The sequence below is a fragment of the Xyrauchen texanus genome, chromosome 36 (genome assembly GCF_025860055.1).
Source record: "Xyrauchen texanus isolate HMW12.3.18 chromosome 36, RBS_HiC_50CHRs, whole genome shotgun sequence".
Classification (NCBI taxonomy): domain Eukaryota; kingdom Metazoa; phylum Chordata; class Actinopteri; order Cypriniformes; family Catostomidae; genus Xyrauchen; species Xyrauchen texanus.
This window is the reverse complement of record NC_068311.1, coordinates 27,927,331-27,951,493: the sequence shown is the minus strand read 5'-3', so window position 1 is coordinate 27,951,493 and position 24,163 is coordinate 27,927,331. Positions and strand designations below refer to the sequence as shown.

The 24,163-nt window shown below is 40.4% G+C and overlaps 1 pseudogene; it reads left to right on the top strand.

Annotated features, from left to right (window-relative positions):
- The first annotated feature begins 16,364 nt into the window (after positions 1–16,364).
- Positions 16,365–20,157, top strand: LOC127629701 (SCAN domain-containing protein 3-like; annotated as a pseudogene).
- Positions 20,158–24,163: the final 4,006 nt, after the last annotated feature.

Here is a 24,163-nt window from a genome sequence, read left to right as displayed (position 1 = left end):
TGAAAATCATCCATATACTGTACTACAATATCCATTTATCATCTCTAAAATATGGTTAATTCGCATTTTATATCCAATTTTGTGTTAAAATGTATTAATCTTTGGCAGTCCAATAAAATAACGAGTTTAGAAAAAGATTAAAATACAAATAAAGTAGTAGTAATATAAACACATAAAAAAAACTGCATTTTGAACTTTCACAAATAATCCTGCTTAGTAACTACTTTATCACAGCTAGGGGCTTTTAGATCTTGGAGGCAGCATTTTACTTGTTGGAAAGTGGACGAGATATATTGTACATTACTGCAAACTGCCTTCTGTTTGTCTTCTGCCTTTCATAAAGATAAACATCAGCGTCCAACTCCACATCTGATTTGAAGAAATCAAGGATGCATAAATAAATATGGAATGAGTAACCAAATGTATTCACCTTTCTTAAAGTGTTGGATAGGAGAGGGTTGGTCTATAAAGTTTACGTGCGAGCCAAGTCATATATAAAATATCTTACATTTTCACCATCTCGTACAAATTATTACGAGTTGGCATTAGACTGTGTTGATACTTGGGCTGTCACGATTATCAAATTTGGCTGAAGATTAATTGTATAACAAATCATTGCGATTACTGTATTGTCATTTTTCTTAAGGTGTAGTCCTATGTGTGCTTCATACACGCATTCGGGAGCTGCTCTCAGTGCTGTCTGCAGTGCATATGAGATGGTCAGAGTTCAATAGATTGAGACACACAAATGCGCCTTTCATGGCATTTGTATATTCTCTTAATTCCCTTATTTAAATATTAAAATGTGATTGGAATTTCAATGGCACAATAATCACAGTTATCTCAAATAACCATGGTTAGATCAAATAATCATATTGCATTGTTATCTTGGGCATACCATTTTTTTTTTTTTTTTTTTTTGTTAACATCTCTTAACAGTTGATAGTCAAGAAAGAGATTTTAAAAAGCCTCTGGTTCATTTGTCACACTGGAAATTGAAGGTCAAGTCAAGTGCTGTGCAATGCACTGGGATAAAATATTTTGCACAGTGTGTTCTGTTGTATGTTGCTCATGTTAGCAAGTGCAGTAGCTGATCTAGGTTTTCCATGCATACAGAAGGTTTGCATTCTGTTCAAAGTATACATGCTTTGTACTCCAGAAATACCAAGAGCATATGGTTGTGCCCTACACACACAAAAAAGGGATTTCTGCTGTTTGTTCAATTTACATAATTAAAACTAAAGCAACACAATTCTAGAACATTTTGTCCAAACTGGATTTCCTTGCGTTTTTCTTTTTAAATTTGTAAAATGTAATTTTACTTAATCCATTTGAGTTGGGACTACTTTTTGTGGTGTTCATGTAACAGTGTCACCTGTCCAGGGTGTTGCCTTCAGCCCGAGACAGCTGGGATAGGCTCCAGCACTACCAGTGACTCGACATTGGACAAGCTGCTATAGAATATGGATGGATGGATGTAAAATTGATAAAAATGGTCAAGGGATTTCAATATCCTAGTATGCTTTGCATGGGACTCGATAGGGAGAATAAATGTTCAAATTAAGTGGCTTTTATGTGTGTTTTTTGTTGTTGTTGTTGTTTATTTTTTTACTTAGTGTTTTATGTTTTGTTATATTGAGATTTAGAAGAGTTTATGTTATGTTGGAGTTTTTGGGGTTACCATTATGGTGAAGAGTGGAGCTTGAGCTAATGATGAGGTCAGGTACATGTTACAGGATATTGATAGCTCATTTTGTTTTAGCAAATGCTGTGCTAACAATTGCATAGTTACTATACTCAGGGTTGGGAGGGTTACATTTGAAATGTATTCCATTACAGAATACATGCTGCAAAATGTCATTTGTAGTGTATTCTGTTAGATTACTCAAGGTCAGTAACGTATTCTAAATACTTTGGATTACTTCTGCAGCACTGGAAGATTTTTTTCACTTGTTTTGACTATAAAAACTCTGCCAGTACAGTGAGACAGAATACACATGTTAAAAATACATTCTCTGAAAAACCTAAATATCATAAGCAGTGTTGTTTCTAAAACAAAATAAATCAAATTGATCTTGTTCTAAGGATTTTTAGATATTTTTACAGGAAAACAATAAATAAATTATTATCAAGAATACGATTTTTGCTCTAATATCACAGGTCTTACTAGAAAAAAAGAAAATATGATCCAATGTGAATTTTCTAGATAAATAAATATGATCGTGTCTGGTAACATGTGCATGTAAAATGGCTAGAAATAGCATTTTAGCTTAGCGTAATGGTGACAATTTGGACAAGGTTTATTTCTATTTCTTGTTCTTCAAATTCTCTGTCTGCTGGTATGAATGTAACACATCACAAGAAAGTGTTTCACCGCTGTTCAAATGCACTTTGGATCGCATCATTTTTATGTATAAATGTTTTCCATCTGAAAGTATTAAATATTAAATGAAACAAATGACCATAAAATGCAAATGTAATTCTATTCTAAATGCCAATGATTTAAATTGTAACTGTAGTGGAATACAGTTACTTGTATATTGTATTTTAAATACGTAATCCAACCAGCATTTATTATTATCATGCTAGCATTCACTTTCACTAGTTAGTACATAAAGATATATAAGAGATTTATTGCAATGTTTAGATCCAAGTTGCAAATGTAATTTATGCGAAAAACCATAACATTGCAAAAACAATGGGCAATTAAAGCTGTGATTCCATGTGTTCAAAAGAACAAAATCATACTGAATACTGAATCAAACAAAATACTTACGGTTTAGAGCACGCAGATAAAATAATGAAAATAATTTTGTCTCATATCTGGGAGCACTATGCGTGTGCGTTCTTCCTTATGTCACTATCGTGCTGATCTATAATATATAAGTGTGAATAAACCTGCTCTTTGGCACAGTTCAAGTTTGTACTCGACTAATTTGCTCTGTAAACGCTTTCCAGGTTTTAGATTTTCTAGACAGCGTTATTTCAGGATGACCAGAGCAGCATTTCTGATACAATGATTGGGCCTCTGGTTAGTCCAGATATTAATTATTCAGTTACATTACTTTTTTTTAATGCACATCTTGTTTTACTTATCAATGAAATAAAGTTAATGCAGTAAATGTGTTTCCATTATAGTTTATGTGCATGTCATGGTTTTATGTGTTTTTGTTCATGTTTTGTGTTAATGTCTTTTATTTTGGAAGTTTAGTTCCTGTTGTAGAGTCATGTGTTCCATGTCAAGTTATTTCCTGTTTCCCTGCCATGTCATCTGATTCCCTGTTTCCATGTCAAGTCATGTGATCATCCTGTTTCCATGTCAAGTCATGTGATCATCCTGTTCCCCTTCTGTCATTCACTTAACATTTTGTCGAATGAAGTGACAAAAGGGGTCTTCCCCGGGAGCCTTGTGTACCTCTGAACTTGAGAAAAGGCTAATGAGAAATTGGCAGACAGCCAATGTCACAGCTGAACCTCAGTCTGCTCCATGCCATGTCATAGCCAAGATTTTGTTTGCTCCATGCCATATCTCAGCCAATCCCCAGACTGCTCCATGCCATGTCACACGCATGCCTTTGCTCCATGGCCCAGCCCCGCCTCTGTGCCACTGTCGAGGCCCGCCTCTGCTCCACTGTCCTGGCCCGCCTCTGCTCCATTGTCCTGGTCCTCCTCTGCTCCACGGTCCAGCCCCAACTCTGCTCCATGGTCCAGCACTCATGTCTGCCACGGCCAATGAGTCAGCATCCACGCCTACCACGGCCAAGTCAGGATCCTGCTGTACCATGTTACCAGGTCATGCCATGTCAAGTCTCACCCCCCCCCAGCCCCCTCTTGAACTTTTTGGTTAGGGGCATTGTGAGCAGCCACTAGTTAAAGGATATGTCATGGTTTTATGTGTTTTTGTTCATGTTTTGTGTCAATATCTTTTATTTTGGAAGTTTAGTACCTGTTTTATAGTCATGTGTTCCGTGTCATGTTATTTCCTGTTTCCTGGCCATGTCATGTGATTCCCTGTTTCCATGTGAAGTCATGTGATCATCCTGTTCTCCTTCTGTCACTCACTCAACATTGTGTCGAATGAAGTGACACAAGGGGTCTTTCCCGGGAGCCTCGCATACCTCTGAACTTGAGAAAAGGCCAATGAGAAATTGGCAGACAGAATTTGCATGTCCTGCCCCGGACATACGGGTATAAAGGGAATGGTGTGTCTGTCAGTCAGATTTTTTTTCCGGAGCCGAGTGGTTGTGCAGCAGCAAGAAGAAGTCTCACCCCTGTTCCACTCACCTCTGTTGGCAAGAAGTACTCCTGTTGGATCATATGGTGCGTTTCCAGCAGCATTCTCTCTCCGAACGCTTTGCAGTCCACGCCCCTTGGTGCTTTGACAGTGCTTTCTGTCTAAAAGAGTGTTTTCCTCCTAAAAAGAGTTTGATTTCTCCATTAAAGAGCAATACACAAGCAGGCGTTGAATGTCCTTTTCTGGATGCGTCTTTTTAAAGATGTAGTTCCTGGATGCGGTCGATATCTCTCCAAGTTTAGTTCCTGTTTTATAGTCATGTGTTCCATGTCATATTTCCTGTTTCAGCAGAGGGTCAGCTCGCCCAGTCTGAGGCCAACACGCAGATGGTTGACATGCTTGCCCAGGCTGCCGTGAACGTGGGCTTGGACTGGAACCCTCCATCCTCCCCACAGCCTTCACGGCTCGACGATTGGTACCTCGGGTCAGGGTGTCTCTCCCAGCCTTGCCCCCCTCCAGTACATTTCTTCCCAGAGGTGCATGACGAGTCGACGAGGTCGTGGAGGGCACCTTTTACTGTCCGAAACCCGAACCCCTCACTCGTCCGCTCTCACTACCCTTGATGTTGGGGTGGCCCACGGGTACATGGAGGACCCCAAGGTGGATAGAATGGTTGCAATCCACCGGTATCCTGAAAACTCCGCCACCTGGCGGGATCACACGGTACTCCCCTCCAAGGCCTGTAGGGTGATGACGTCGTTGACTTCGAAAGCCTCCTCCCTGCATGCCATGGCTCTCCTGCAGGTCCACCAAGCCAAGGCACTCAAAGAATTGCACCTGGTATGTGCTGCAGCAACTGCACTCTGCTACCGACCTCGCTCTCAGAGCTACGAAGGTCACAGTGCGGGCACTTGGGCAGGCAGTGGCCACCCTCGTGGTCCAGGAATGTCACCTTTGGCTGAACATGGTCATGATGCGTGATGTTGACAAGGCACACTTTCTCAACGCGGCCCGTCTCCCAGCTTGGCCTCTTCGGCGACACCGTCGACGACTTCGCCCAGCAGTTTTCGGGGGTAAAGAGGCAGACGGAGGATATTTCCCACATAATGCCACGGCGCTGCTCCAGCGCAGCCCGCGCTCCGCCTGCCCGCCAAGGGCGTCCCCCTGTGCCCAAACAACAGGCAGCTCCACCTCAACCCGGGCCCAGCTCTCTGCCCCAGCGTCGAGCGCCCCGCAGGCGGTGTATGCCCCCCGTCTCCAGGACCACCTCTAGGACCCGTAAAGCTCCTAAGCATCCCTGAAACGGAAGACCCGGGCAGTCAGATGTACCCACATTCTCAATAAAAGAGCGATTTCCTCACTCCCTGGGTCATCCAGCCGTGCGTACCATTCTCCAAAATCCTACAGTCCCGGCTCCCCAGACGCAGTCACCTCGCCTTCGGACCTGCAACTGCCCATACCCAGCAGGCCGGCTCTGACGAGTTCCAAAGACGCTGCTCCAGGACCTCTTCAGTCTCTAACCGCCCCCTGTCGGGTGCATGGAGCGAGGTAAGTGCTTTGAGTCTGGATGCATGGCTTTCACTGTCCAACTCGTCACGTTGGTTGGCCAGGACCATCCGTCTTGGCTGCGCGATTCAATTCGCCTGGCTTCCGCCTCATTTCAGCGGTATTCTCTCCACCTCCGTACGCAGCAAAAAAGCCAGCACTTTACGGGCAGAGATAACAACTCTACTACTCAAGGATAGGATAGAGCCCGTCCCTCCAGCCGAGATGAAGATGGGTTTCTACAGCCCTTACTTCATCGTACACAAAAAAGGTGGTGGGTTGTGGCAAATATTGGACTTGCGAGTTCTCAACCGGACTTTGCACAAACTCTATATGGAGTGGTGGTGTAGTGGGCTAAAGCACTAAACTGTTAATCAGAAGGTCGCTGGTTCGATCCCCATGACCACCACCATTGTGTATTTGAGCAAGGCACTTAACTCCAGGATGCTCCAGGGGGATTGTCCCTGTAATAAATGCACTGTAAGTTGCTTTGGATAAAAGTGTCTGCCAAATGCATAAATGTAAATGTAAATGTAACTCCCATTCAAAATGCTCACGCAGAGACAGATTCTAACCTGCGTTCGGCATCAAGATTGGTTTGCGGTGGTAGACCTGAAGGACGCGTACTTCTAGGTTTCCATCTTGCCTTGACACCGACCCTTCCTACAGACAGAAGGGGAACGTCACGGTTACTATTGTAACCTCCGTTCTTTGAGGGAGGGAACGAGACATTGTGTCCCTTTTGCCACAACACTAGACCTACCACTGTAAACGTCCGTAGCTTATTCTCGACTCTTCGGTACTAAAACCTGACTGACAGACACACGCCCGCTTCCCATTATACCCGTATGTCTGGGGCGGAACATGCAAATACTGTCTGCCGATTTCTCGTTGGCCTTTTCTCAAGTTCAGAGGAACACGATGCTCCCAGGGAAGACCCCTTGTGTCACTTCATTCGACACAACATCTCGTTCCCTCCCTCAGGGAATGGAGGTTACAAGTCAAGCCAATGTTTTGTTCACGTTTGGATTTCACATGTATATTACACTGCACATTTGTTCTACACTTCATCATCTTCATCTGCCTGTCATTGCCAGCATCGTTACAGTGCATTACCTCAAGCGAGCGTATACAATTTTTAAGCACATTTTGGAGATTTTATTTGCATCTTAGTGTTAACATACAGCAGTATCCCAAAATGCACCTAAAAATACATGGATTGTAACCCGCTTATTGACACACATCTAATTTTGTTGGGTTTACCAAATTTACCTATGTTCATTCTAAGTGTTTAAGTTTCTATGTATGTTCAAAAACATGGAACCACTGTTCAAGATTGAATCAAGTTCAGCCAAAGAGATAATTTTATGTGTGTATTCTTGAGGAATTTGGATAGATTTGCAAGTTCATATTAGTCCAAATTCGCCTTCCATGACCTCTCTTGTGGTCATAAATGAATGATGAATGTTTTATACATCCTATTTTATCAAAGAAAGTATTCAGTTTATCACAAATATATATGATATGAAGTGGCATGATCTTTATATCAACTATTAATGCTTGAACATTGTCTCAGAGTTGTATTTATTTACACACTCCTTTCACCCTCCACTGGCCAAGCCTGAGTACACAAAAATATCCTTGAAAAAAAATCTTCCTCTGGTTGACACTAAAATTGTGTCACATTTCTTTAATGAAAAAAGAGAGTCATGTTAATGAGACAGGCTTCGAACTTACAGAAATTAGGTTGAGGGAAAATTTAGGGTAATTAAACAATGTACAGCTTTCTGCTTGTTTAGGTTGTAAGTTGGATGGAATAATAATACAACTTTTTCTGTGTCGTTAGCTGTGTTGACACATTGAGCATCCCTAACAGTCATGTTTCTGCATGATACCAGAAAAAAATGGTTGTCATGTCACTCACTAGAGCTATTTTATGGTCCAAGCATCTAAAGTTTGTTTACTAAGAACCAAGGCAAAAATGTGCTGAACTTGTTTTCAGACAAGATTTAAGCTGCAACACTCACAATATGATGATAATAATCACAACAAATCAAAGAGAAGCAAAATTTTAATCTGTCTCTTGCTGAATAGAAAACAACATTGCCTCCAAATTATTCCAAGTACTCATAATTACCCAATGTGGAGGGTGACAAAAGTCATTACTACACTGAGAATGGATGAGAAACGTAGAGTGTTAACTAATTCTATTAAAGTCAGTAACTGTTAATTAAATCCAAACATTCTTTGAGATTCAGTCTTCGCTGTATCAAATTCAATTCTCATTCTGGTATCAAAACTTTGCATAGATGAAGATCTGTACAAAATAGCATTGGTTATTCTCATAACATATTTCTTTTAAATAAATACAAAAGAAAATTCTGCTGTCATTTACTCACCCATCATATCATTCCAAACCCGTATGACTTACTTTCTTCCAATAAACACAAAAGGAGAATGCAAATTGTCCCAGGTGCTCTTTTCCATACAATGAAAATGTAAAACTTTACAATAAGGTTCCATTTGTTAAAATGAGTTAATTAATTATGAACTAACAATGAACAACATATATTTTTACAGCATTTATTAATCTTTGTTATTGATAGTTCATGCTAGTTCACAGTGCATTCATTAATGTTAAATACAACTATTGGTTTTAAAAAATGTATCTGTATATGTTGAATTGAACATTAAAGGGGTCATATAATGCCATTTTTGTACAAGTTAATATGAATCTTTAGGGTCTAAATGAAAACTTTGTAATATACTTTTATTAAAAATTCTCATTAGTATTTTAAGAAAACACTAATTTTACCTGTTCAAAAACTGCTATGTTTTCAGCACGCCGTTTCAGAGCATATGACTTTAAATGATAATGAGCTTTGGTCACCCCGCCCCTCCGTTCTGGAGTTATAACTGTTTTTTTGACATTATTTCTTAATCAGTAACATACAAGTAAACCAGGTGTAACTAGTGTTACCATGTTAACTGTAACACCTGCGTACACAGTTTTTAATAACACAATAACCATAACGCGTTGTTCATTATAAACGTGGGATTATGAATTATATTGAGAATGTCGTAACATTATGGAAAACATGCCGTAATGTACCCTGAGTGTAAACATTAGCCACATTCATTGTGAAGCGTGCAAGCGATTTGCAAAGATTAATATAAAGGTTAATAAAACGTTACACTTACTTCTGGAGGTGCAGAGGGAATATAAATAGTTGGTACCGAATCTTTTTTGAGCAGCAGCTTCTTAGCAAAACCAGCTTTATACTGACCCTCGTTTATAAAGCAGTCTGGTGAAAAATGATTCGCACAAACATGAACGCATTGATGTTGCTCGTGGGGAATATTCCCATCGTAAACAAAACTCAGCCACTGCGTCTTCAGCGGTTCAGATTTAGGAACATCAAAATGACTGCTGTGTTCGTTATTACACCGAAGAACAGAACACCACAATCGCACATTCTGCTCCAGTGTATCAACAATGATGACGGACTATGATTGACAGCTCGCTCATGAGCGAGGGCGGGTCTGTGTTGAAACACTGCTGTCAATCAACAATCCTGGGAGGGGCGTCTGACCGTGTGACGTCACACGGTCGAACGGCTCGATTTGAGGCAGGGGAAAATATATAAGGAGATTAAAACAAAAACACTGGATGGATTTTTATCATAATAGGATGGTTGTGTACAGGCACAGCCAACACACATTTCAGTACAATCAACTTGAAAAAGTGCATGTACCATTATATGACCCCTTTAACCAAGCGTGATAAATGCTGTAAAAGTATTGTTACGCCATAACGTAGTGCTGCATGTTCTTCCCAAACAATTGAACTGTAGTTTCATCAGTCCACAAAACATTTTCCCAGTAGGATTGTTGAGTGTCAAAGTGGTTTCTGGCAAACTTCAGGTACCCAGAAATGTTTTTGTTGGAAAGCGGTGGCTTCCTTTGTGGTGTCCTGCCTTGGACACAATGGTTGTTTAATGTTTTCTATGTAGTAGACTCATGAATAGAGATGTAAATCAGTTCCAATGATTCCTTCATGTCTTAATCTGCCACTCTAGGGTTCTTTTTTACCTCATTGAGCATTCTGCGGTGTGACCTTTGAGTCATCTTGGATGGATGGCCACTTCTAGGGAGAGTAGCCACAGTACTCTGGGTGAGACAGGTAGGCAGATGAATATCTAAGCTCTTCAAGATAACTTTGTAACCCTTTCCAGCTTTATGCAAAGCAACAATTCTTTTTTTAAATTGTTAACTGAAGGAGCTATTTCTGCTTGATCTAACAAAAAAATTTGTTAATGTAACTTTATATATTAGGTTGATTCAGTGATCTTAAATAGCCAATTTGGATGTAACCACATGAAGAAAATTTGTAGGTTAACCTTTTTAAGTGTAGTAAATTATTAAGAATGAATGCTCCAGAGGGGGCCCGGGTAGCTCAGCGAGTATTGACGCTTACTACCACCCATCTATTCACAAATTCGAATCCAGGGTAACCTGAGTGACTCCAGCCAGGTCTCCTAAGCAACCAAATTGGCCCGGTTGCTAGGGAGGGTCGAGTCACATAGAGTAAACTCCTTGTGGTCGTAATTAGTGGTTCTTGCTCTCAATGGGGCACATGGTAAGTTGTGCGTGAATCACAGAGAGTAGCATGAGCCTCCACATGCTGGGATGCACAGTGAGCCACGTGATAAGACGCGCGGATTGACTGTCTCAGAAGCAAAGGCAACTGAGACTTGTCCCCTGCCACCCGGATTGAGGTGAGCAACCGTGCCACCATGAGGACCTGCTAAGTAGTGGGAATTGGGCATTCCAAATTGGGAGAAAAGGGGAGAAAAAAAATTTAATATTTAATTCTTTGATCAATTTTCAGGATATGACTATCAAATAAATTTACATAAATGTCTTACCGTAGGATAGTATTTTCCCATAGATGTGTTAAACAGTTTTTTGGAGAGTTGACAAAGCATGTGGGAAGAATGTGAGAAGATGACCTCTTATTTTTATCAGTTCTGAATATTAGATTGGCCTCTCCTCCACCCCTCACAGATAGTGGATTATGTCAATGCAGGTATGGTGCGGAGACAAGTAGGTAATTAGTGTCTGAAAATGTCGTGCCTCTAGCAGAAATTTGCATATATTGATAACAGCCTTTCAAAATTGAGCCGTGCAGGGATTATCATGCCGGGATGTTTTGAGAGGCATTTGAAAAAGCCCTTCCCAACTCTGACCTTGAAGTGCACTTGAGTAGGTATTCATTTTTGGAGCTAGATTACTCCATAACAAAGACACTTCTGTGTGCATGGTGTGTGATTGTGGGGGATCTGCAGAAGAAAGAGTATGAAAAGGAGAGGAACGCAGTGTTTTATTTGGCAGATCTGTGGCGTGGGTGTTAATTAATAATGTTTCCTTTGAGGTTCTCTCCATAGCTTTGAAAAACAAATGGTTCGGCATCGCTCCTACCCACATTTATATACTGAAATTACAGAGAAACAAAAAAATAAACTAGCTTACCCTGTCAATCAAAGCAACACGTTTGAAACACTGCTGAAATCTAATGCAGAATGTTTACAGGAACTTGTAATGCTCATTAGTTGTCTCAGATGTTAGTTGTTTCCCGGAAAAAGAAAACTGCCATCTGCTTTATATCAGATGCTTTATTATGCTTTAAATGCATTACATGAAATAGGATGATTTAAAGGAATGGTTCACACAAACATTTAAATGATGTTATCATTGACTCACCCTCATGGATTTTTCGAAGCCTCCTGACTTTCTCTTTTTCTTTACATGTAAAACACAAAGTTAATTTCTGAAGAATATCCTGGCAACCATTTAATCAAAAGCAAATGAAAACTGGGACTGTCAAGCTCCAAAATGACAAAAAATCACCATAAGATTATCAAAAAAGTATAGTTTATATGACTTGTGTGCTATATTCCTAGTTTATATTTAAAGTTTATTTTAAAGTCAAACGATAGCTTTGTGTGAGGAACAGACCAACATTTAAGTCGTTATTCACTGATAATATTAATTGATAATATTCACTGATAATATTGCGATGTTAAAGGTGCTGTAAGCAATTGTAGCCATTCTGGAATTCCCACAAGCTGAGCCAATCGATTAGCCTTTCCAAATCACCGCTCTTCAAAGATACCAAATTAGTTTTATTGAGACAGATTGTCCAAGACAAAGACAACAACATGAACAACTGTTATGAACAACATGGCATAAAAATGGCATTAAGCCTCAATAATTAGCTGAAACTACAATACTTTCAGAATGCACAAAATTATTGACAGGCAGAAAACGTCAGAGACTGCGGCCCCGCGGACACATGTTTTTTTTGTTTTGTTTACAGGGTCTAATGCTGTCACAGAGACCGTTGATGTATCTCACGACACTATTTTATTAATATCTTTCAGGGAGCAGGACAATTTTTGCATGCCTTTCCATGAAAAAAATCACTTACAGCACCTTTAACTGCTGCGGGCACAAATCTTGAGTCAGAAATGTTGGTTTTCCTCACACAAAGCTATTGAATGTCTTCAGATGACTCGGGATATAGCGCAGAAGTCGTATGGATTGTGTTTACTTATATGGTGCTTTTTGAAATTCGCCTTCATTATGTGGAAAAAAGTGGGCAGGGTATTCACGTTTTTTGTTCTACAGAGTAACGATATAACATATGGGTTTGGAACAACATGAGGATGAGTAAATGATGGCAGAATTTTCTTTCTTTTTTTTTTTAGGAGAATTACTCCATAAAATGTTGAAATAAATAATTTCCTCCATTATCTCCAAATCTCCTTAAATTACAGTGTCCCAGACTCAAGCATATATACGTGATGCATAGGTTTCTAGAAACATCCTCTCTGTACTTGCCACTCTAAGCGCACCAGAGTGCTAAAAGGTCTCAGCTGTAATCTCACTATCACAAAGGTTGGTTGCTCTCATGGTGTTCTTATGCAAATATCCCATTTGTCATTTAGTCTTAGCGGATGGAATAAATTAAGATGTTCGGATTGAGCAATCTGGCAGGATTAGAGCTAATCCGCTCACTTTTCCCTTGACTGAGCAAAGCGGCGGGCCGATAGGGACCACAGATCTCATTAGGACTCTATGTTAATTGTTCATGATAATTCATTTGAGCTAAGATCCTTTCTCCGAAAGGCAGGGCTAACTCGAATGGCACTTCCTGGTGTCTGACTGCATCTGGTTAACAACCATACCATTTGCAATGGATGACACTCTTTAAATTGGCACATACTATATTTTCTTTGGTTAAAAGTGTCCTAGCTTAATATACTAAGACAACAATAAATTTACCATTTGTAGTTTTATTTCACCTATAAGTGTAACACTGAGCACCACAGAGACAATCAGAACATTCCTTTGAGTGTCACAACCAGCCCAGCACAGCAACAATGGCTCAACCAATATTGTTTATGGCTGGACTATCTGTTTGGAGGATGGGAGGAGTTTTCTGAAATTTGTTTGAAAATGTATCATTTTTGCATGTTATTGGCACAGATATTACACACTTCAACTTTAACTAATGCAATGATTTTTTTTAAATCACCTTAACCTCTTCAACTCTGGGGCATTTTAGGACTGCCGTCTGCAATTTTTCACACTCAAATTTAAGAGCTTACAAATTACACATGCTGTGGACCAATGGCCAAATATTGTCAAATTTTTCAGGAAACCCCCCAAATTCCTTGTTAAATATAATATAAATGTATATATATATATATATATGTGTGTGTGTGTGTGTGTGTGTGTGTAAAAAAAAAAATACATATATTTATATTACATATATATGTATTTTTTTTTCTGAATACACATTGATGTTTTATGTACATTTATAAATACTGTATGTGTATAGGATGTCATCTGAAACTGTGTATTGCAGTATTCCTCCCACCCATGCTCTGGTAGAATTCTGAATATTTTAGCAAGTGTAGTAGGTCCATGCATACAGAAAATACTGCATACTTCTTTCTTTCAAAAACAGTTTGCAAATTGCTATTCTGAACATACCATGAATGTTATGTGGCTGATATTTTAAATGGCTGAAATGTGCAATTGGAGCCACAATGTTGCAATAACGTGTTGGTCAGCAGAGTTGTTTCTGAGCATATGGGCTAAGCTCAATCCTACTTGGAAGCCACCACCCTCCAAATCAAGGCCCTCCCATGAATTGCAGTTACATTCTCCCTTCCTTCTCTGTCCACAAGGGGGCCCCCTATAACTGTCTAATTTAATCATAACAGCAGCCTGAGTCTTAAGCCGTGCTCGCAATACACGATTTTTGGTCTGATTTTGCTGTCGCAGACAGATTTCACTACGGTGAGCGATGCTCGTTAAGTATGAGCAGTTCAGCAACATGATTTGCACCAGTCTTGAGTAGTCACAGATGCTGGGATATTTTCACGCCATGTTTGATATTATTTCCACTTCATCTTGTAGTGTGAGTGATGCCACGACAAGTGCAAACTGCTCCAGCCAATCACATCTTATCATGCATCTTTATGTACAAGAATGGAAAGCCATAATTATAATTATACTATATTATAATAAACTAACAAAAAAAGAACATTTAACATATAAATATTTGGTCTACATACTCTACTTGACATTGTTCTGTTTTATTTACCTCAAATTTTGAAATCAATCTACAAAAGACTTACTTATAGTTATCTCTACATATTAAACTGGGACTGTAGAAAGTAACATTAAAAGAACACACTTAAGCTTTAAAAAGAAAATGCAATTATTTCAAGTTATTAAGGTGTTTTCGGTTCCTGTCCTTCTTTTGTACTCTATAAGATACAAGACGGCTCTGCTTTTTCTCTATCTAACTATATTCATTCAGTGGACTGCAACCTTTACCAGTAGATGCTTATTTACCTGTGTTGCGGTTCTGACATTTTGTATTTGTTTATGCATCCCAATTAAGCTGGTACACTTTGTCTCTTCTTCCATATACACTGTGAGACAAACGCAGTGCAGGTCACAGATATATGACATTAGAGATCTCCTCTGTCTGTTTATAGAGGTAGTCTGGGTAAAGGATCGGCACAATCTGCTTTTTCAGCACAAATTTTCCAGAACCCCTGAATAAACTTTGTGATCTACAGCCCCAAAAGGAGCAGTAATAGGATGACGCATTGAGAACTGTGCAGCATGGCCACTTTATACAAGCCTGCATTTAAAGAGACAGTTCACCCAAAAATGAAAAACAATATGAGCGTGTCAGCATTTTCATTTTTTGGGTAAACTATCACTTTATTGTTGTGTGGCCTATATGTTGGGGAAAATATCTACAATATATGGTTTTCTGACAGGAAGCTTGATTTATGTTCAGCTTAGCGAGATCTTAGCGCTATTGGATTGGTGCTTTTCTGTTTAGCATAACCAGCAAAGGATGTATTGGGCGTTTGTTTGGATTAGCTGCGCTTAGGTGCCATATGGCTAAGATTTACATTGGCCAACATTCACAAATTGACAGTACTGTGCTAAGAGTTTGAGGCAAAAATGTGATCTTTTTAATGGCCAGTATTTCTCATAGACAACAATGAAATGAAAAGAACAAATATGAAATATGAGAAACACGAAAACTACTTTTACTGAGATCAATTACACATTCTCTTCTATCTTATCATTTTGTATCTGAGAATGCTATGTACCCTGGTAATCTTTCATGAGTTTCAGGAGTGATTTCAACAGTGACCCCATTTACATGCACTGAAGAAAACAGCTTTTGTGTGTGTGTGGGGGGGGGGGACTTGCAAAAAGCAAAATTTTTAAAAATCATGTAAATGCGAACTTCGTTATCTGGACACTTTTTAAGGAATTAAGAGAAAGGGATTTAACGCACATACATTTTTGTTGTAAAATATGGCTTATGTGGCCATATAAATGGATAAGCAGTGTTCTTATATGTTTTCTGAAGAGTGCACATGTGCAGTGGCGGTCTTAACATAGAGGCATAGGTAGGCGGCTGCTTGGGGCCCCCTACCAGCGGTCGAAGTAGGGGGGCCCCCAACCAACCTAAAACAAATAATAAGAAATAATCAAATAAAAGGCCCCTTATCATCATGAACGCTTCAAAAGCATAGTACATTTTATTAACATTCTTAAGAAATACGTTGAAACGTTTTAGTACTGGTTAAAATGTCCAGTTCATGTTATCTGTCCCTACACATACACCCCCTATTTTCACAATGAAATGGACTAGTCTGTAACGGTGCGCGCCGCGAAAGATAAACACACAGTGACAGGAGGACAGGGATGTACACAAACAGAGACGAAACAAGACGAGTCTAAACACGAAAATGAAAAGAAGTTACCCAAGCGGCTCAATTAAAAGAAAAAAGCGAAAAGACGCTGATAAGTATTTGGCAACGCTGCCAAAGATGACACACTTTTTTACGGCTAACGTTACTGATACAGACAGGAATAAAAACGTCCAACGAGTTGAACATGCCGCTACAGCAGCAGCTGTGAAGTGGTGCTAGGTGAGGATAACGTCAACCAAGAAATTGAAGAGGACATCGCGTTGATGCCGCCTGCCGTCACCGACAGTGTTATCGAGGTAGACACTGAGGAAGAGTTGTCCAGTGATGGCCATTTTGACAGCGATGAGGAGGCTTTGGTGAGTCAAAATGTGAAATTTACGGTAAAAATTTTTTTTTTTTACTAACGTAATTGTAGTAGCCCTATGATTCTACAGCATGTGATCCATCATATGTTGTGATAACGTTAACCTGAAGAATTTGTAAAACATTGTGCACAATGAAGGTTTGAACTTTCAGACACACACACAGACATCAAGATTCAGCATAATGAATCATTATCAACAACTGTGATGATATAAGTGCAGTGCATGATGGGAGCCATCAATCAAAACTCATCAATATCTCCCAGCATACATTGCAGCATGAATAAATTATGCTGAATTGCCTAAAGGTGATGATACACAGGGCAACTTTTTGAGCAATGTTGCTTGGGCACTTTCCCATTGAAAATGGGCAATACATTTCTATCTGGATATTTTAGATCGGTCGTAGGCCCTGTGTCTCATCTGGTTGCCTGTTGACTGCAACATTGCCCAGCAACATTGCTCAAAATTTGCCCTGTGTATCATCACCTTTAGTATTTTCTTTTATTATTATTATCTGCTTTTATTTTTGCTGTTGTTATTGTTGCAACTTTTTAGTAGCTTGTTTTGTGATGTTCAGAGTTTTATCTGATTATTTTGTTGATTGTCACCGTTGTTGAGATTCATATGCTGATTCTTGATGTCTGTGTTGGTCTAATTAGCGTTTCTCAACGGGGGCGTTTGGACAGTGTTGGGGGGCGGTGTGAACGAGGCAGCAGAGAGGGGGGCGCTCAGGCACAAATGGGGGGCGTTACTCAGAGGTACTCAACAGGCAGCCTGCGCAAAAATCTTTTCAGCTCTTCTCCTTAGCCTATGTCTTCGTCTTGCTCGGATTACTGCTGCCACTTCACCAGGAGGATATGCCAGGGAGCCGCTTCCTAAGTTACACATGCTTTTAAGAGGAGGAGAATTTTCAGCGCAAAATAGAGGCGCGCTTTCACCGGCTTTTTCTGTACATAACGCGGAATACATAATTAGTCGCAGTTTACGCTTTCCCTCACATCTATTTATGTGACACTCCCACTTTCCCCTTGTCCATCCCATGAATGCATATGCATAACACGAAAAGCGCATTTTGCCATTTTCAGTTGCGACAGGCAATCTGCGCTTTCATCTCTGTGCGTCCCGTTCGTAGGCTACATACCTCGCCATGGGTTTATGCGCACTTTGCGAAACAAATACGCCTGAAGTGGGCGCAAAAGCGTTAGTACATCTGGCCCTGAGAATTTTAATTGTAATGTGATGATCGGGTGCGGATATCTAATCGGAGAAAATCATTGGTGATGGTGAGTTTGTTTTTAACAGCTGATTCGGGTGACATTAGAGCTGATCCGCGCATCTCTACTCGCAATGTGTAATTGGCCGATGGGAATAATAAAGTCATAATAATATAAATATTGATTTTATATTAGATGTCTTTTTGCAGTTATTCACCTAGTATAATAATAGTAACTTAAGTTCTCTCCCTCGTGTCCAGCAAAATCAGGTCTGCTGACCTGCAACAGAGCAATAGCCAGGTGGTCACCCTACGTTACTCACTGTTATTCATCACAACGTTTAAGCCTCTGACAACACATACAATGTTCATTTGAATGTAAAATAAAATTATGTCTGTGCAAATTAATGAATTCATATTTAAATGTTGCTAATAACCCACTCGGCTAGTTACCGGCAAATGATCTCCATAGCAACGCCTAAAAACAAATGCCGCAGCCGGCAGCTGTCAGAGTGGTAGAAAGAATGTGTCAAATCAAAATGTACACAAGCACAATTACATAGGCTAAAACAATTTTGATATCAAAACACATTTAAACATCATGGCGGAAAACAAGAAGAAGTGCAGACAGTACTGTTGAGTACATTAGGTATGGCTTTATTCCCTCACCAACGAACATCCAGCTCCCGATGTGCCTCCTTTGCCAGCAGGTTTTCTCTAACGAGGCAATGAAACCGTCCCGTCTAAAGGAGCACCTAACTAAAATTCACCCCGATATGGCATCCAAGGATGCTGCGTATTTCCAGAACCTCAAGGAGCAACTTTCAAAATAGTCCATCTCCAAGATGTTCGCTAGGAAGGTAAACCAGACAGAGAGTGGGTTACTGGCCTCCTATAACATCTCTCTCTTGATAGCGAAGTCGGGGTTGCCATTTACAGTGGGGGAGAAGCTGGTTATCCCAGTGATTAAAGAGGCCATCTCCACCATCATGGAGAGAGACCCATCGCCAGTGATGCAGGCCATCCCGCTCAGCAATGACAGTGTGGCTCGGAGAATAAAGGAGATGGCGCTGGATACAGAGCAGCAGTTGTGTGCCACACTGCGTGAAAATCCATTCAGTATCCAGCTGGATGAAACCACGACAATAGATAATAATGTTCTGCTGATGGCATATGTGCGTTATATGTCTGAGAGAGATGTGGCCGAGGACGTTTTGTTTGCCAAATATCTCTTCACTGACACACGAGGGAAGACGATCTTCAGGGCTCTGAGTGACTACCTGCTGGAGAACTCTATTCCGATCGCCAACATCCTCGCCTGTGCCACAGATGGAGCTCCCGCTATGGTTGGCAGGTACCGTGGCTTCGCAACTTTGTTAAAGGAGCGTGTGCCGCAGGTGTTAACAGTGCACTGCATGTTGCACCGTCACAATTTAGTGGCCAAAAATATAAGTCCTTCTCTCCACCAGTCTCTGAACATCGCTGTCAGGGCCATAAACAAAATTAAGGCCCATGCTCTGAACGACCGGATCTTCAGGCAGCTGTGTGAGGAGAACGATGAAGCATTTCAGCGCTTGCTGCTCCACACCGAGGTATGCTGGCTATCACAGGGCACTGTCTGGCTAGGCTGTGTGAGTTGTTCACAAGTGTCCTGGAGTTTCTTGCCGGTGCCGCCGCAGCTCTAAGGGACACGCTGTGGTCCTGTCACGGTGACATCTTTTACCTGGCAGATTTCTTCGGGAAGATGAATGAAGTGTCACTCAAGCTCCAGGGATATGCCGTGACACTGGTCCATTCAAAGGCCACCATCTGCAGTTTCCTCGCCAAGCTGGAGCTGTACAAACAAAATTTGAGCAGGTGCCAATTTAATCATTTCCCTCAGCTGGCCAAGGTAGCCTATTATTATTAGTAGTAGTATTATTATTAGGTATATTTTAATTTACAAAGGCAGCCTAAAAATAATCTCAGTAACGTTAACTGCCTTTCTGTACTTACATTCAGGTGGTTGATGGGCTGACTGACAACCACCTGCTGCGTTACACCGATCACTTGAGAGCAGTGAAGGCGGACATGGAGATCCGTTTCAGGGACCTCGACCAATTAGATGTCCCTGAGTGGGTGATGGAGCCATTTCAAGTGGATGTGTCCAGGAGTGAGGACGAAATTCAAGAAACTCTCATCGACCTCCAAAATGATGAGGAGGCCAAGTCAACCTTTCGGACCTGTGGCTGGCGTGTCATGTGGGCCACACATGGTCAGCGTTTCCCTCTTTTGTGGAAGAGGATTCGTCTTCTGCTCCTTGCTTTTCCGACGTCATACCTTGTTGAGCAGGGGTTCAGTCAAGCTTTGCACATGCAGACGAAGTACCGCAGCCGTCTCAATTTGGTTACCTCAGGCGCACTCCGGCTCAAGCTGATATCATTGTGTCCTGATGTTAAAAAGTTGGCTGCCAGTCACCAAGCTCAGGGCTCACACTAATTAATAAAAAAAAAGGAGGATCATGAAGAGGTCAGGGGGGACGTTTGTTCAAAAAAGGTTGAGAACCACTGGTCTACATCACACTGTAGTTCAAAACCGTTATAGTACACCATATGTTTTTAAAGTTCTTCAGATTACCTGTTTGTCACTGCTAGCTCGCATGCGGTAGGTTCACAGAGCTTTAATACTCAAAAACGTGAAATATGAATTCGTATTAAGCATTCCTCTCTGTAGATCAGTGAATCAGGCCACTACATAATGATTATGTCGTCATCAGTAAATAGCCAACAACACCTGATCACATTTTCTCTCGGATTTTCATGCCATAACGAATGTGTTTTATAATCAGCCAGAGAAAATGTTTTTGTAAATCTCTGTTATTTTTTACTTTTTTTTTTTTTTTTTTTACAGTGTAGTAATAGCCCAAGCCCTAGCTGTGCTAATCCTGCTGCCACCGACCAAAGCACTGTAGGCTTGCTACGGGCCGTAGATTAGCTTTACCTGCCTATCCACCATTCAGTCTGTAAATTTTTTTGGCGGCGGCAGGGGGGGCCCATACATACCTTCGCCTTGGGCCCCCAATTTGCTAAATCCGCCACTGCATATGTGCATATGTATTAAAGTGCGCCCCGGTTAACCCGGAGTGAGCAGAAACTAGCGAAATCATGCTCACACGGCATATTCATTATTTACATCATCGTCGCAGAGAAATTACATCGTGAACAAAGCTACTTACTGACAAGCCACATGTATACTAGAGTAAAGAGTATGCCACTGACACGGTGCACGCAACCACAAATGCTGCCTTGGTGTAACGTCATTCTGTTGTCCATGTAAACAAGACCAATGTCTCAAACTTTGCTTAGATTTTCAAATATCCAATGTCTACAATCAAAAGTCTGAAATTTCAATATGAAGTGACAGCTAGATGGCTTCATGTACTCAAATAAATATTTTTTTCTTTATCACCTTCAGAATATCATCAGAATATGCTGATCTAAAATGAAGGTGGCGCTATAACACATTTTAGCACTCACAGATGTGCTCATCCACAGATATTCAGTTTAATTTTTAGTTTACGCACCACCCCATTGTTTCATCGAAAATCTTGGCCTCTGAGTGGACTAGTAGCTCTATCTAGGTGTCATTAGAATGCACCAATGGTTGATGAAATATTTTTTATTATGATTTGCTTATCATTCTTTTCCTGCTGGATCGCATATTTTGTTGTGGACATCACAAAAATGTATAAAATGTAACATTGGATTATTCACCCAAGCAAGCTCACAGACAAGTAAACAATGACATTTTTTTTTTTTTTAAATTTGGTAAAAGCAGATATAAATATTGTTGGCTAGTTGAATTGTGGTATTAGGGAAACAAAATAAACTCTATAGTCACATTCCTGAGAATCCCCATGACCTGTCTATGTGAAAGACTTTTATATTCATATTAATATTTCTACCACATTGCCTCTAGGTGGCGCTTATTTGTGATAAGCGCTTATCTGTTTTCAGCCTCTTATTTTGTTATTGTATGTAAAATAAATGCAAAAATGATGGACATTTCAGATTCTAAGCATTCAAATGGTACCACATATGACAGATTTGTGTATTCAGGGACTTCAACATTTAAAGCGTAAACTTACACGTTTACAGTTTAACTTCAAACTAAACTTCTAAAGTCAACATGAACGAGCATTCGCAACCCATTTTACTTCTATAATCTGATGTATTTCATAATACAACAGGATATTCAGTGAATAGGACTTTTATCAACAGGTACAGTAATTCAATGGATCATGATAATTGGGTGTACCAGAATGGAAGGGGTTGAAATATAAGACAATTTGGAGAAGTCAGCAGAAAATGAAAGAGTAGTAGTTACAGAGATTGAGCAAGTTATAGATTAAAATTATAATAAGACCAGGGACATGTATTAAGAAATGAAATAGGGTTAATTTTCATATCAAGTTAGCAAAATTACATTTGTTACATCAAGTATAAGATATTTTACAAGATGCAGCAAAAGATGCTGATTTCTGCTTTGTTGAGCATGCTGTGTCTATTTAACATGGAGAGTGTAATTAACTTTTTTACATTCACAAGCATCAAATCAGACTCGTAGAATCTGCTGGGGATAAATGGGTAGGATTGCAGTTTGTGCCAACAATCGTTATAATTAGCGCTGTCTGGAAACTCAGCAACTGCTTTCTTCTTCCTTATCTCCTCGCTTATCAGAAGGATGAGCAGAAAGTGCCATGTCAGTTGTGCTTTCAACTGTGAACTGCACACTTATGCTGGCATTGATGCATCTTTCGTTATTTGTGAGAAGGTATGCACTTTGTGTGATTATGCAACTGTACGGTATCGGTATGTACTATGCTGTCATTTTTCTGTACAGTCTGAGTTAAACAAAATATTGCTCATCAGAGTATAAGGGTCATTTCTGTTATGCAATACCTTTTGAGCACTGCAACTTGAATGAATATGTCTGTAAATATGTCTTTATATCCACATTACTGTGGTTCAAAGGCTCAAAATGTCAAATGCAAGGGGAAAGAATTTGATCACTGTGTCCATAAAAACAAATCATACTTTTTTTACTTTAGTCAGAGGTCAAAAAGTACCAAAAGTACCAAATACTTTTTTACTGGATACTGGGACATGTTTTGTCCTATCTTACACTGAGCACTTTGCACTTGTTGGACTCAAATAAAACTTGAACTATTCTATTTTGAAATATATAGTTTATTAAAACTATAATACATTTTTTCTATAGACACAGTGTGTGTGCAATCTTTTTTCTATGTTGTGGTCTGACACTTAAACTTTATTAATTACAACTTGATTATTTACAAAATGTACAAAAAGGTGCCCAACAGGATTAAAATAAAGAGCTAAAGTTGTTAATTGCAAAGTGAGTGATTGAAAGTTAATTTACATTATGGTGCCAGCTTGAAGGTAATTTTGACTTTTTAAACAAAATGTGACATTTCGATAATATCATACACATGTCTGTAATTTGTTCTACCAAGGTGGAATTTTTTAGAGTAGGACAAACGTCTAGGTTACGTATGTAACCTCCGTTCCCTGATGGAGCGAACGAGACGTTGTGTCAAAGAAGCGACACTAGGGGTCTCTCTTGAGCGCCGAATATGCCTCTGATCTATGAAAAAAGGCCAATGAGAATTAGGCAGACAGTATTTGCCACAAGAGCGGGCAAGTATTTCATGTGCAAAGGCGACCAGTTGTGTCTGACTGTACGTACCCTTCCCCAATGCCCCATAATAGTCGTTGGAATCCTTCTGGTTATCATAAACAGGGGAACAAGGCGACGCTTGCCAACCTGGGAACGGGCCGAGCCTAGCAGGGCCTCTTTACTCTCTATGTTTCTTGCATAGAGCCAAACGGCTGGGGCCCTTACACGCATCGTGGGAAGGGGGTCTTACCCAGTTTCCTATTCTTTCAGGAGGAAAAGACCCTGCGGAGACCACACCTCCCCAGGGACGAGGAGGTAAAAGTCGCGAAATACATCACATGGGCCACTCAGGTCACATGTGGAAAAAATGTTGCGGTGGTAGATCCAGCCTCAAGGAGGGGGGAGTTGCTACAGCACGGTGACCGGAGGGCAGCTGGAACTGCCTAAGGGAGACGCTGGTCCACTCATAAGGGTACCATACCGCGGAAAATACACACGGCCTGGGTGTGATAGGCCAATGAAATGGTGTCCACCACCCAGTGGGAAAGCCTCTGTTTGGAGACAGCGTTCCCTTTCCACTGTCCACCAAAGCAGACAAAGAGCTGATCAGAACGTCTGAAGCTCTGCGTGCGGTCCAAGTAGGTACGCAAAGCACGAACCAGACACAGCAACGAAGGGCAATTGAAGAAAACATTCAGCAACTCTAGGCAATTGATGTGCCAGCGCAGCGGGGAGTTGCTGAATTGAAACTTGAAAGTACGCATCCTTCAGGTCTACCACTGAGAACCAATCTAGATGCCAGATG